The 15,125-nt window shown below is 37.3% G+C and overlaps 1 protein-coding gene across 2 annotated transcripts in view; it reads right to left on the reverse strand.

The window, feature by feature from the left end:
• LOC103611803 (gamma-aminobutyric acid receptor subunit gamma-3) overlaps nucleotides 1–15,125 on the reverse strand; it is a 143,575-nt gene that overhangs the window by 125,121 nt on the left and 3,329 nt on the right. The window lies entirely within an intron of this gene.

Consider the following 15,125-nt stretch of genomic DNA (forward strand, 5'->3'; position numbering starts at 1 on the left):
TAAAAATTGAAGTCAATTCTGAAAAAAAACCTTTTGTTTTTCTCTTGATCATGATAGTCCACAATATTAATTTCATGTGTTACTATTTTAAAAATGTGAATGTGATAAATACATATCACACTAATACACATATAAAGTAATTCTTTCAATTTTAATAATCTTGCTAGGTACAAAATTTTGGTAAGTTTGATACTGAATGCTTTTAAATCCTCCAAGGCTGGAAAGGAAAGTAATATCCTATAGACAAAATGACTTAATAAAAAGGCCTTGAAATTACCAACACTTCAGTGAAATACAAAACTATTTTAGGTTATTTAACAAAGGTCTCTTCCGTTTCTCAAGACCTTATATAGTTGGAAAAGTAGTCATTTATACACCTGAGTTAAGAGGTGAGAATAAATTAAATACTATTTCAAAGAACATGCATAAATCTCCTTGAGAGATTTAACTGCCATTATGAATTTTCTATTAAGTTCTGACTATTACAGGTTCTAGCTTTTCCTATGGTTTCAAAAGTGTTTTATGCCTGTTATAAATAAAAGTTTTAAACTGAAGTTTATATTAATATGATGAAGCAGATTTGCAATTGCAGTCTGTCATTCAAGATAGTATTTGTATGATGATTACTTTCCAGAATGTCAAAAGATTTCGTTCCGATCATCACTGAGAAGTGTGCCTGTCTGTCTGAACAATATTTCAGTCTCACATTCAGTTATTACAGTTGTCCAGAAATTCTACAGAGGTAAAACCTCCAGAGAGAAATTTCTGCCATACCCTGCCTTTCTTTATTGAAGGAACACCATGAGAATATATTTTACAATATTTCAGCTCTTCTACCCCAAGCTCTGATTAAAGTGAAAAAAAAAATCAAAAGTATATGATAAGAAAACTACTGGAAAGATAAATACTGAGGGTTTTTTAGGGAAAGCTGCTGGATTTCATCAAAGTACAAATATTTCAGATATTATTTTAGCTGATGTTTATGAAAAGAATTTAGAAAAACAAATTTACAGAAACTTTTAAAGTTGTGATAGGTATGTATATGACACTGTTTTATGTCTTTTTATGCTCGAGTCCTGAACAGTAAAATAATTACACATTTTCTTTCTCTGTTTATTTTTGGTCTTGTTCTACCTTCTATACCAGTTCTCTATGTTCTCAGTACTTCCTAAAGGCAAGTTTCCTGTGGATACCCTGAAATTCAGTCACAGTTCTTGAGTTTTCTATCTGGGGGTTCTACCTTATATCACTGATTTTTCAGATGTGTCTTTTCCAACATAGAAATGACTATCTATTTTTCTCCTCTGTCAACATCTACATCACAAAAAGATTTTCTACTCCTTAACTTTTTTATTATTTTTCCCAACCTTCTTCTCTCAGCTTTTTAATTCTGCATCCTTAATTGCATATAACTGTCCAGCTGAATGTCACTTGATACTTGTCACTCATATGCAGAGGCCACCTTGATCTTCCGAGCAGTAGATATTCTCTAGGTGTTACACTTACGGCTTCACAGGTGAACCTCAGCCTCTCAACTCCTTTCTGTTTCTTCACAAAGAATGAAGAACCTGGAAAGAGCACTTGTTCTTGCCCGCTGGAGAAGGGCACTCTGGCCACAGCCAGACAATATGGGAGTGCAAAGAAAGATTGTGTAGGTGGAGAAAGGAAATATTCATGGGTTGAAGAAGACACTAGGATGAAGTGAAAAAAAGTATGGAGGGAGAGGAAAACAGAAAGGAGAAGAAAAGGAAAAAGGAGAGGAAAAAAGGTAGAAAGGAGAAGAGGAAAGGATTGTACAAGATAAGAGACACTTGGGATGTTTCTGGAGAAAGATGCAAAAATAGGAGATGATTCCAAGGGGACAGAGAAAAGGGGAAACAGATCTTGTGTCTGACCTGTGATAAAAAACAGACGTAGTGTCTAATTTAAGCAGAGCAGAATGAGCCGCCACAGTGTCAGAGCCCTTGTGTACTGTTGTGGTGTGAACACCAGTGGCCAACAGGTGGAAGAATTAGCTACCACAGGAACCTGTGATACAGGGACCCTGTATGCCAGGGACCTGAAAATCAGTTCCTCGAATATGCACAGTGGGGACACCTCTTGGGAAATAAAAGGATAAATTCCATATCCTGCTTGGCTTTTGAACATCCTGCCTGTTTGTTTCAGTTTTGGGAAGAACCCCAAAATATTGATCAACTAAAGTTTACCTTGTCTGCATATAATATATCAGTGATTGCTGGTGGTAATAACAATTGTACAATCAAAAAATACACAAAAAACATTACCCTTTCAAACAGGATAGATATTCAGCCATTCAAAAAAACCCAAAACAAATAGGAAGCAGCAACAATTTTCAACTCTTTCCAACTCCTCCCTCCTTACTGAGAGCTCCTTAAGAAAGCCAACACTGAAAATTGATTCTCTTAAAATGTTTTAAGGGAAAGCTGGTTTTCACAAGCAGAGATTTATACTTCTGAATGTGAACAAATTGCTCTATAAGGAAGAATGTATATTTTAATATAAACATTGTTTTGAATGAGAAAAAGATTTTATGATAGGGTCAGTCAGGTTGGAAGGGATTTCAGGAAGTCTCTAGTCCAACCTCCTGATAAAATTAGGGTTGAAACTAATTCAGACCAGGTGTCTCAGGGAATTCTTCAGTTGCATCTCAAAAATCTCCAAGGACAAATACTTCACAATGTCTCTGGAAAATTTGTCCTTGGTGATTTTTTGTTTTTTCTACCAAGGCAGAACCTCCCCCACTTCAGGTAATGACCATTGCCACATTAGTTCACCATGCACATTAAAGAATACAAACATGCAATGGCCACTAATGTGCTTTGCTTTGGCACCTTGCTGTTATGTAAGATACTGGAGGGAAGACACCTTTTGGTGGCTGGGATGAATCATAGTGGCCATGACTGTAGATATAAGTGAGACTGTTATTCTGGAATCACAATAACACCTCAATTTTCCCACTGAAACTTCCGTACAAGTAGCAATCAGTCCCAGCTTGCTTAATTTTGAAATCTGATAGTACCACAGACCAGGATTTTTGACTGTCAGTTCTGCTAAGCCTTTACATAAGAAAGGTTGCTATATTTTGCACGTAAATCAATATAAACCCACAGTACAAATCTCCCAGACAACTTTGAGATTTGCAAGTTGCTAGGAACAGCCTTTTATCTTCCTCTCTGCAGTCTCATGTTGGTTAGACAAGAAAAGCTTTAAAGACTTCAAGTATGGACTTTGGAGAAAGGCACAGACATGCATTTCTTGTTGCTTTTTCTTCCTTTTAACTTAGAAAGAACAACTTTCCAGAATTAAAATGTCAACGATATTGACTACCCTAAATAGTTACAATTTTTTCCTAAAGAAAGTGGTATTTTTGCCCCCTTTCATATAAATACATACTACTGTAATTTCAAAATAGCTACTATTCCTTTAGGTATACATTTTGAACTAAAATAAGCATATTGATTGTACCTTCTGCAGTGAAAAAATCAGAGACAGAAAAAAATTAAAAACTGTGAAATAACTACTGTTAAAATAAGGCCACTTACAAGCAAAATGAAAAAAAAAATATATTGAGAATCTTTCCACTGTTCTTTTAAGGTGAGATTTGAAACTAAGCATCACATATTTAGGATTCAGGTGCTTCAGGTTGTGATACGGTGGATACTGCTTTCTGTTGATGACCCAACTTACTCCATTGACTTATTCCACAAGTTAAAGGACAGTCAGTTTGTCCATTTTAGAGGATTCACAAAAGGACTTGCTCTTTTCTTTTCATCCTGTTTAATAATTCTACACGGCTTCAAGCATATTGCTTGTCACCTTAGTAGCTGAGCACATGCAAGTAATAAAAAGATTAGAATCTACCAAATATCTTTTTTCACATCCTTTCTCATTCTTCTAGTTGTGTCTGTAAATGAGTATGTGCAGAAAAATTGATGTCTGAGAGAGAAAGAGAAGAACACAGATTCTTTTTGTAGGTTTGTTCTTGTTATACTCATGCTGTTTGTTTTCTTATCAAGGACAAAACTGGAGCAGAAGACAGTGAGATCAGGACAGATCTTTTTGTCTAACATGTTCAACTACAAATCAAGGATCTGATTTCATATTAGCCTTTCGCACATATTATTTTATTTTGCTTTAGTCAAACAACAGTTTCAATTAGGAATTTAATGGCTTTAATATATCCTGGGGGATGGTATGGAATACCTTGATCTTAGGGACCAAATCTAGGAACTTTATTCATCTTTTTGTTTCATAAGATGACTATGTCAAGCACGGAACAGCTCTGATGTTTTTCTAGTAAACTGTGTTGTTAAGCATGAAAATAGAAAGATATTGATGAAGGACCTAAATACTGTGAACTGCAATTCATTCCACTTCCTGATAATCAGATTTGTTTTAATAAGAGTCTTGTTCTTCATTGATGGTTGTTTTCCAGAGAAGAAACACTGATGTCAAATGAGGCTGCCAGAGTTAAAAAAAAAGAAGCATTAACTGGGACCTTCCCTGTACTGATGCACTCAGGGCTGCCCAAGCAGAAGAGACAGGTACAGCTGGCCTTGCTTCCCAGTGCTTGTCAAGAGACATCAATGCAAGTGGAGCAAAAGCAACACACTACATGAAACAAGGAGTCTGATTAAGGTGATACAGCAACTGGTGGAGCTGGTAGAACTTCTGAGCTCCTAGATTCTCCTACCCCCTCAGGACATCATAAAGTCACACACCAGCTCTCCCTATGGCTTTCTTGTGAAAGATGCTCAGGTAGGAAGACCTAGAAAGGACACTCAGTGTCTTCTGCACAAGCTGTTGATTTGGAAGATCGCCTCAGAACAGCATGAACCTTTTCTTCAATTTACATGACTCCCTATACTTACTTTCTTACAACTGATGGAAAGAGTTTATGGAAAAATCAGCTCTTCCTGAGCTTTAATAGATTAGTAGCAAAATTGCCAGAAGTCACATCATAAAAAAATTAGGGAAAAATAAATTACTTTTTAATATGCATGGATAACCCAAACATTAAATCACAACATAATTTGCATTCCACAGAAATAATCTCTGTGTTTAGATATACAAAACTGCAGTGTTTCTTAAAGTACTAACTGAAAATCTACATCCTATGGGAGAAGTAAAAATACTTATTTAAAAATAAATTTAAATTTCATGTCTTGATGTGTGTTCCTGCTGTCCCCACTTAAAATTTATCACTTGTTTGTTTGTCTGTCTGAGGGGTTATTTGACAGGAAGAGATATAGTCCCATCATGTATTGTTTTGACAGAAAAACATGCTACCCAACTATGAAAAAGGATTAAAATGTTATTATCTGTCATACAGCATGCCCTTTACACAAAGTTAATCACTTTTAAGAAGGCAGACCTGTACTTCATAGCAAGGGATACAGCCAGGCAAACTTCAGCAATATCCCTCTTAGAGGAACAGATGAACAGAGCATTTCCCTGATTGTCCTCTAGCAGTGTGAGGAAAACAACATTCAAAGCTGCATGACTGCCTTCCTTTCCTTTCTTAGCTCCATCAGCACTTAGGATATGCTTTTGCTTTTCCATCAATTTTTCAGTACCAGAAGCAAGAAAAGGATGGGGCCTTTTATTTCATGTTTCCAGGCTGCCTTGTTTTTTCCAGGTGGTGTTAAAAGTAAATAAAATTGACAAGACAAGGCTAATAAGTTGAGGACTTGATGTTCTCATCTTATATTTTGAGTCTGTTACAAGTAAACCTTTAATGGCTTCTACTAACCCCATCATCATCTGTCAGCCAAGCCTAGCAAAAGTAACAAGCATTGACTGGGTTCTAGCCAAGATGAGTTTAATTTGAGAGTCAATAGTCACTGTTTCTGTTAAACTTCTGTGGAGTATTGCATGTTATTTGGCTGACCTTGGCACCTCCAGTCTCTCTTCCTTCTCCTTTTCTCTTCTTCTCAATTACTTGGTATTTGTTCTGGATCTGACACTGGCTTGGTACTTCTTGGTTCTCAAACCCCAAAAGGTTTCTTTATACTTTGAAGCAATTCTGCAGCAATTCTTCATTTCTTATAAGAAGACCAGTAAATTCAAACAAACAGTTCTCTTGGTTTGGAGATGCATTACTGTAATTTTTAGTGTGGCCACTAGGGTGACTATGGAAGAAAATAACACAATCAATTTTTTCTTTTTTTAATCCACTTTTTCAAACAACTAAAGCAATTAGAAAACTACATGCTTTTTGTTTCTTTAAAAATTTGAAATGTACTGTACTAGAGATCTAAAATAGCCTGAAACTTCTGGAGTCAATCAATGTGGAAATGTGGAAATCAGACTAGAAGAAAGGAAATGTTGCAACTTTTATGTTGCTCAGCAGGGGCTACCTGGATGTGTAATTTCATATTTTATGTTATATTTTATGAGGTACATTTCAGTTACAGTAAGGAAGGCTACAAGGAATAAAAGCAGGTAATTATACCAGCATTTGCAGAAATCTAACTCTCCAAAGAAAGGAATACTAAATAAGCTTTGTTGTAACATCTGTGCACACACAATGAAGTATGAATTGTGGAAGGTGTCTTTGGAAATTTCTTCAACAGTTAAGATAACTGTGAAAGACCCAAAGAGGAATGAGCTATGCACAGAACTGTGCAGAGTTTGGGCACTGTTGGCTCTTGATCCACCTCTGACTGTTTCCTGTAAGACAAAATACCCAGCCTTCTCCTTGTCTGTTGCTACCAGTTTGCCAGTTACCAGTTACCATGCTAACTGAGGGATGTACACTTTCTTTTACCTTCTTTTTCTCTCTAGCATACTTTTAGAGGCCCTTGTTATTCTTTGCATCCCTTGTCAAGTTCAGCTCCTGATGCACCTTGGCCTTCCTGACCCCATTCCTACAGAACCAGATTGCATCCCTGTACTCTTTGCAGGATACCTGTTCCGGCTTCCAGTGTCTGCACATTTTCTTCTTGCCCATTAGTTTGACCACCAAGTCTCAACTCAGCCATGCCAATCTCTCATCTTCCTTGCCTGATTTCTTACACCTTGGGATCAAGAGTTCTTGCAATCTATGGAAAGCGCCCTTAGACATCTGTCAGATCTGTCCCTGAAGGAGTATCTCAGGGATTTCTACTGACTGATTTCTTGAACAGGTGAAAATTTGCTTTCCTGAAATTCAGGATGCTGACTTTACTCTTCAAATGACCCATCTCCCTCAGAACTGCAACTTCCAACATTGCAGGGTCACTGTAACCCTGGCTGCCACCAATCTTCACACCCTAGATTAGTTCACTTGCTTTAGTGACCATCATATCCAGGACTGCATCCCCTCTGGCAGGGCAGTCTTTTACCTGTCTTAGTAAGTTGTGCTCCATGATTCCATGAGTCTCTTGGACTGCCTACAGCTCACAGCATTGCTTTCCCAGCTAATGTCAGGCAGGTTGAAGTCCCTGAGCAGGATGAGAGCCTGAGAGCATGATGTCTCCTGTAGCTGGAGCAAGAAGGCTTCATCAATAGGCTCCCTGGATCAGGGTAGCAGACATCAACCACAAGGTTCCTCTTGTTGCCTTGGTCTCTAAATCTTACCCATAACCTTTTGATCTACTCAAGGCTATTCTTCAGAGACAGATCTTAACATTCTATCCATCTCTGGATGTGGTAGGGAACCCCTTGCATCTCGTTCTTCCCCTGACGCACAGCCTGTAGCCACGGATGGCTGCACTCCAGCCATCGATGGCTACAGGTTGGTACAACATGGCTACATTTTCCAGGGGTATAACTGTTTCAGTGTGTCAAAATCAGTCATTCCTTATGTTTAAAAATATGATGCAAAAGACTGTGACTGTCTCCTCCTGGTGCTCTAAATATCACAAATATGAGCTCTGTATGTCAGATTTTAAAAGTGCAGGGCTGCCAGGACTTCACAGCTCATGGACCAGCCCCTCCCTAATGATCAGATTTGTTTGCACACTAATTATCAAAGACCTAAATAAGCAACTAATAAGAATAGAAATATGTAGTATATAATAGGTGTCATATTACATTTGAGGGAGAAAACTATTTTCTTTCTGCCTATGGTGCATTTGTGTCACACTTGTCACACTTGTGTCAAACGTTTGGTTAAAAAAAAAAAAAGAAAAACAATCTCCCATTGGCACATGAAAAGATGCTTGAAGGGGTTTTAGCTTCAAATAAACACTGAATATCTTGAGATCTGTGATGAAATTATGGGAACTAACAATGACTGTCACATGGCAGAGACTCCAGGGCCTGTTGCTGATACATTCAGCTTTCAGATATGCAATCAGCCACGTCTTGCTTCAGCACCTTCTCTTATTTTCTACTGACACCATAAGCATAACTTTGCTACATATATTCCTGCCAAAAATAACTGGCTCTTAGGCAGGGTTTTTCTTTTCTAAAAGTGCTTTTGAGGCTGATTTTTTTTTTAAATACTGCTAATAGAAAATTTAGAAAAATAAGACTGATTGCTTTGAAAGGCTGGACTGCACCTGGGATTTTTTAGACTTCCAGTCTCCTTGTATAAATGTAAGTAAGAGCTGAGGTGGTCCTATCCCTGTAATACAACCACCTATATTAAACTTCAGATCAAGGAATAAGAGCTTTTTTTTTTCTCTGAGGCAGGATGTCTAGAGAGTTTGTGTCATAACATGGGCATCCCATCTTCCTCAGACAATTGTGCAGGGCACATGGAGATACCGAGCATCCTGGGAAGACTGCTGCAAAACTGGGGTAGATGCCAGGTTCCTAGAATAGCCTACCATCAATCCAGAGAGTCTCTGGAAGACTGTGCTGGCCCCAAGATATCATGAGTTAAGCATTTTAGGCTTCACTAATTAGCACTTGCTCTAATTTTACTCTAGGATTTCATTTTCACTGGAAGTAATGGCAGCTGCTCCCTCTCCAGAGGAGCCTTCAATCTTGTGGAGAAAAATTTCACTATAAAAGGAGAGAGACATTTGGTCTGCTACCAGTACAAAACCTTAGCTCTTTGTGAGGAACTGGAGCACAGGATATTACATGAATTAACCATGGCTATCAATTCTGCTTGATCACCAAGGAGGCAATGGTCAGCCCTTGACCCTGGGGAAATTTCGCTGCTTTTTGACTAAAGAAATACCATTTATGTACTAGTAGCTATCAGATGTAACATCAGATTGATTAATATTACACTTTCATGACATGTTGCATAAATTTGGAACCAGCATTGAACCATGTAGCCATAAATGTTTATAAAGGTGTCACTAATATACCTTGAACGATGAGACACAATGCTAACAGGAATAGTAGTGCCAAAATAATGTTTACAATATACAGTACTTTGGCACAAGTCTACCATAAATTTGATGTAGAAAGTAAAATTTTACACTGAGTGTACTCACATCATAGATGAATTTGAAGTTTCATAAAAGCACATCATATTTGAGAAATTAGATAAAAATTAGCAGAACTTATAGCAGAACAATAAAAAATAACTTGTAATAATTGCTATAAGTCTTGGCTTGGCTATAAAATAGAGTCATAAAAACCTAAAGCTACTTAATGCAGTGTCTCTTACATATTGAGAAATTTATTGAGTCACACACAGCAAAGTAGTAGTGAATTAGTCAGTAGTGAGCAGTCAAGGAATTGGATAAATATTTGACTCCCCAGGAAACAGTACAATACTCCCTAGGAATCTAACTTATGTTAGATAAAAACAGAAACGCCCTCAGGGAAATTTAGGGAAACCTAAGGAGAGTTAAAACTGAGCAATGCAGTAGCAGAATACATTCAGAAAAGCTTCTGGAATGATGAAATGAAATTGTATAAGATTATCACATATTTTAGATTCACTGTATACTGGTATCATTGTAGGTACCTCAGGAAAAAAAACACTTAGAAACATTAATGCTCACACGTTAACAAATGCAAAGAAGATCCCTATAGAGTCATGCACACCTCATAAATCTTTGGGATGGTCAAATTTTCTTTGAAGATTGTCTTGGACACTAGCCAAGGTATTTGAAAAAATGTGTAATGAAAACAGTTTAAAAGAGGGGAACTGAAATAAGAAGATATGAAAATGCCTGTGTATGAGAGGAATTAGCAGATGAATAGGAGGAGGGATGTGTCACAGAAATGCCTCACATACTGTGTTCATTAATTGGCATATATGACAAAAGTCATAGGCTAAATACAGAACTTGGGAGGAAACTTCAAAGGACAAATTTTCCATAAACAGATTTCTTTTCTCCTCTTTATAAGACCTCTCTATACTGACTATTCTTGGAAAAAGACAGTCTTCTGAAGAGAAAGATGGATGCATATGAATATTTCTACCTTCCTAGAAGAGGAAAAAGCTACAAGAGCTAAAACATGCTCACCACAAGAACTGGTTTAAGAATTCCATTAATGCCCCATGATCTGGCTCAGCCCATTACAGGGAGCACAGATGGAAGTTCAGATGTGTATTAAAGCTCCTTCTGCACATTACAATGCCTTCCCAGCATCTTTAATGAAACTCCTCTTGAGAGATGAACATTAAGCTATGTTCCTTCTGGCCTGTTCTTCATCAGAAGTAAATTTCTGCCCTCAGACTGTATTAATGACTCTGCTGATGACACAGGAGATGAAACAAAGCACAGCTCATTCCACAAAACCAGCATTTATTTTTCTAGGCTAGGAGAAACATATTAAAATGGGCGATGACAGCTAGTTGTGTTAGAAAATTAATGATTCAAGGCTCAAAGTACTGATTGCATATCCATAAGAGGTTTCATGTTCAAAGGGGGAACATTTGATTGAACTGAGTTTATATTTAGAAAGACGGGATCTGTTCCTTTCAAGCCCTATGTTAGATTTGGATTAGTTTCTTTTAAAAGCATTGCACATTTCCTTAATTTTTTTTTCTGCAACACTTGGCATACTTTTGTATATCACTCTACAAGAAATCAAAACAATTCTTAACATTTAAAAGGCAAAAAATATTTGGTTTAAGTCCTGACTGAACAAACTGGACTATCAATAGCTGGAAATCTTGCTTTCCCCTATTTTAAACTGAATTGAAAACAACCGAATTCTTTATGAACCTTTGTGTATGTGTTTTGGTGTTTGCAGTAAGAATGGCATTCTAGGCATGCCCACCTTTTCCTTTCTTGCAGCAATCTTCCAGTAATGGGCAACTCAGTACACTAGACCTTCTCACTATGGAGATCGGTAATTGCCTATAAAATGTGTCATAATTCCCCTTGTCTAAGTCAAAGGTGCTTTTAAAAACGAACAACTGTATCTGCAGTTTGATTACAACAGCAGGAAGAAAAATAAAACAGTGAAAACTCATTAATCAATTCAGTCACCTTTTTTTTTCTGGCATCTTGCACTGCAGCTCAGTATTACTGCATCTGATAAAGCCCCAGGCATGTTTCAGACCTCAGGTGTGCAGCTAACAGAGATTCCCATCATAAAGCTCCTTGGACTTAATTAAAAAGTTAGTTGACCAGATGCTCGAAACAAGGTGTAATGGGTTTGTCAGCTTTGTCATATGCTGTCACCTGAAGGAGTGTCAAGTTAATCTTGAGCACATGTATGGGGAGAGGAGGTGAAGGTTTCTGCTGGTCTGAAAAAATAAAAACTTCAAACAGCTAACTGTTACACAGCTTTGGGTGCAAACTTTCTCACATTATTTTGAAGCATGCTTAGTCCTCCCAAATAAAGAAAATCCAGAACATTCAACAGTCTCACCAGCGACTGAGAAAGGAAAACCAAAACCATGTAAGCTCGCTGGAAAATAGTCACATGATAACTCTAATGCTAAAGAGTTCTTTCAAGTAGCTTAGCCATACAGCCCTGTATTCCTGCTCTTTAGTCTCAAATGCCTCAGGATAAAAAAGTAGTGGCCATTACTACAGAGTGATCTCATTATGCTTGGTAGCTCCCAATGTAGCATTGTTCTAGTGCTTTGTTCAAATACTATTGAATTGTTATAATATTTGAGCACCTACTGTTCCATCTAGAAGGAGTTTCACAATTATTCTGCTTAACTTTTCATTCCCAGTCTGCCTTTTGTTGCCTGTGTGTTGTTTGTTCTTGTGCTGACATCATCCTTCAGACAGAATATCTCCTCTTCCTTCCTGAAGTTTATGTGAATCCTAACTACCTCTATAAACTAAATTATATGGCAGAATCCTGAGAGTATTTCCAAAATGCTCAAATCAATGCTGAATAGAGATAACCAAGACAGTTTAATGTGCTATTTGAGTGCCAAAAGCAGCACAGCAGCCTCCCTTGGCTCAGGAGGATAAATTAACCCAAATGAAGAATGACAGTGACAGAGTATTTTTATGTAGCTGCATACAGTACTTTAAAACCATATGAAGAAAAAGTGATCATATAGAGAAAAACCTATCCAAGATTGCGCCACCGGAATCAAGTCACAACATTGATTCTTTCTTCACATTTACAGGGAAATGCACATTCACACCATGCCTTGTTGTAGCTCTTTAGTAAGAAATCCTGCTTGGCACATGTGGTTGATCAAACCAATCTGGTGCATGGAACAGACACAAGCTGTCACATGGCATAGCAGCCCTGCATTATGTTCTTGGGATCCACTTTTCACATAAGCAGTGTGCTAAGTGCACATCTACATAAGAACAGCAGCTACAGACACACACTGCCCACATGGCCTAATATGCCAGGTGAGTCACCTCATCATGTCATCCTGCACGAAAAACCTGCACAGGTTAAAGACCTTCAGATTATTTCAATACTTTTTAAGCCCTGTAAAAGAAACTAGAGAGCTCCAGGAACTAGTTCTTGAACAAGATTTTCCACAGGAAGGGGTAGATATGTTTTGGTAACTACTGTTAGCACACTGAGATGGGTCCTTTTTATAAGCCATTGTCTTCTCCTTATTCATCCTGGCAACCAAACCAAGTAGAGCTCAGCATTCCCACGGAGAGAACATCAACTGTCCCCAGGGTAACAACAAGGTTAGGATGCAAATTAGCTGGCACTAGAGGTAAATATTTTGGACAAAATAAAAGATGAGTTTCATATTTCTGAAATATCAAGGGAAATTGATATAAAAAATCAGAAATTTCAAATATTAAACTTCTTCATCTGTGTCTAGAGGTGTGGGGAATATTTCCTGAAACTTGTGCTTCTTTTTGCCTGCCTACAGTGGAAACTACAAAGATTTGTCTGCATGCTGAGGAACAAACAGAAGGGATGCAGAGAGAAGCAGAGCTGTGCCATGAATTCTACAAAGGTTTTTATTTTATTCAAAGACACACATCTTGGAATCCCTAATCAGCTTGTCCCTCCAGAAACTTGTCATAGAAGGCAGTAATAAATCATTCAGGCATTCACTCAGTCATTCACTTCATAAGTCCCACTGAATTCCACATACCTAGAGACTGCTATGAATGTACACAAGACTGAAAATACAACTGAGTTATGTAACAAACTAATCATACAGGAGATGTCCTGTACGATGGTAATAGCAGTGCTGAAATTGTTCAAGGAAAAGAATGTAATTCAGTATGATTCTAAAGAAATAAACCCTTGCTATCAACATGACCAAAACCTTGAGAAAACTATAAAACATTTTAACATTCCTCTATGGGATTCTCCATCTGTCAAGAAACTTCGAAGAACACACACAAACTGCAACGCATTCACATTCTGCTTTATCATATGTAGTCTCCATATCCATAGACAGCAGTACGTGTCTGATGGCAATACATACATGTTTCAAGGTCAGAAGTGTTCTGAGTTAATAAATCAAAATTAGGAGGAATATTTTCAAATCAAAATATATTTGGAACTTTGCCACGGGGCAGAGCCTGCTGAAGTACCCACTGATATCCTCGCTCTTTAAATAAAAACCATAGAGTATAACAGACTTGAATTTAGCAACTGTCTAGCTGTTAGGGAATGCAAGGTTTGAAGTGACATCCTGTTTTATTAGAGTTCACTTTATTTGACTATTGCTATCACTGGACCAATCAAATTTATGTGGTAGCTTTAATTAGTATCTTTGGACTTCAAAAAATATTTAGTAGGTTTCCATAAATCTCTGGAATTTGATTTTTAAGATCACACACCTTTCCCAGCACTTCAACAAAACAACATCAGATTGCCACAAAAGCAGTTTTATGTAGTAACTAAAGATGGCTGAGGTGCATAGCGTTCAGTGACAAGTGTTCATTAGCAGTAAAGCTCATTCAGGAGCTATCTACCTCTTGTTCAGTTGAATATGCATATATTCCACACACCTGAATTAAATACACAACTGTATATTTCTGCCCATGTTCACTTATACATATAAAAAATAAAAAATGGCAACATGGTGATAGAATTTTAGAGGAAAGGGAGATATTTACATGACAGATGTTTTTTAAACTTTTTCCTGGGTAAAAATAAAAATACACCCTGGATCAGCTGAGATTCAAATCCATTTTGTGATTGTGGATCACAGTTTGTATAGTATTTAAAAAGAGAGATCAATACCATCACAATAGCATCTTTATTATGAAGATATTAAATAGTTTTATTTTTCTATCACTTTAAAAGGGATTATGGAGACAATCTTGTTTCTAAGTAGATAGACAAAACAGTACATTTTCCTTTCACTTCTGAAGAACACATATCCTGAGTCTTATAGATTGTCAAGATTAAAATCTTTAGTGAGATCCTTTTAAAAATGTTTTTAAAACATTTGCATTGTGTGGCCTTGGATTACGAAACTCTGCACCTGTTCCTATGAGCAGACAGCTCTCAAGATTTTTCAAAAGAATCAGCATGAAGATAACTTCTCACAGTAATATCGGACCTCAGAATTAACTCACTTGACTTTTGTTTTCCATTCACTTCCCCATGTATTTGTTCTGTCTGTTAGGAAGATTTTAAATATGCCAGCAACACTAGATACAATACAACATTGGGACTGCTGGACAAGCTGAGCAATAAAAGGGAAATGAGATTTTCAGTAGTTGCACCATTTACTTTTATTATAAAACAGAGAGGTATTACCAGGCTACGTGCTATAAACTCAGATATTGAGAGATTTCTGGGCATGTCTCCATGCTGTGCACCTCCACCAGAAAACTGTAGTTTCAATTCTC

This window comes from Corvus brachyrhynchos, unplaced genomic scaffold, assembly GCF_000691975.1.
Source record: "Corvus brachyrhynchos isolate BGI_N302 unplaced genomic scaffold, ASM69197v1 scaffold92, whole genome shotgun sequence".
Classification (NCBI taxonomy): domain Eukaryota; kingdom Metazoa; phylum Chordata; class Aves; order Passeriformes; family Corvidae; genus Corvus; species Corvus brachyrhynchos.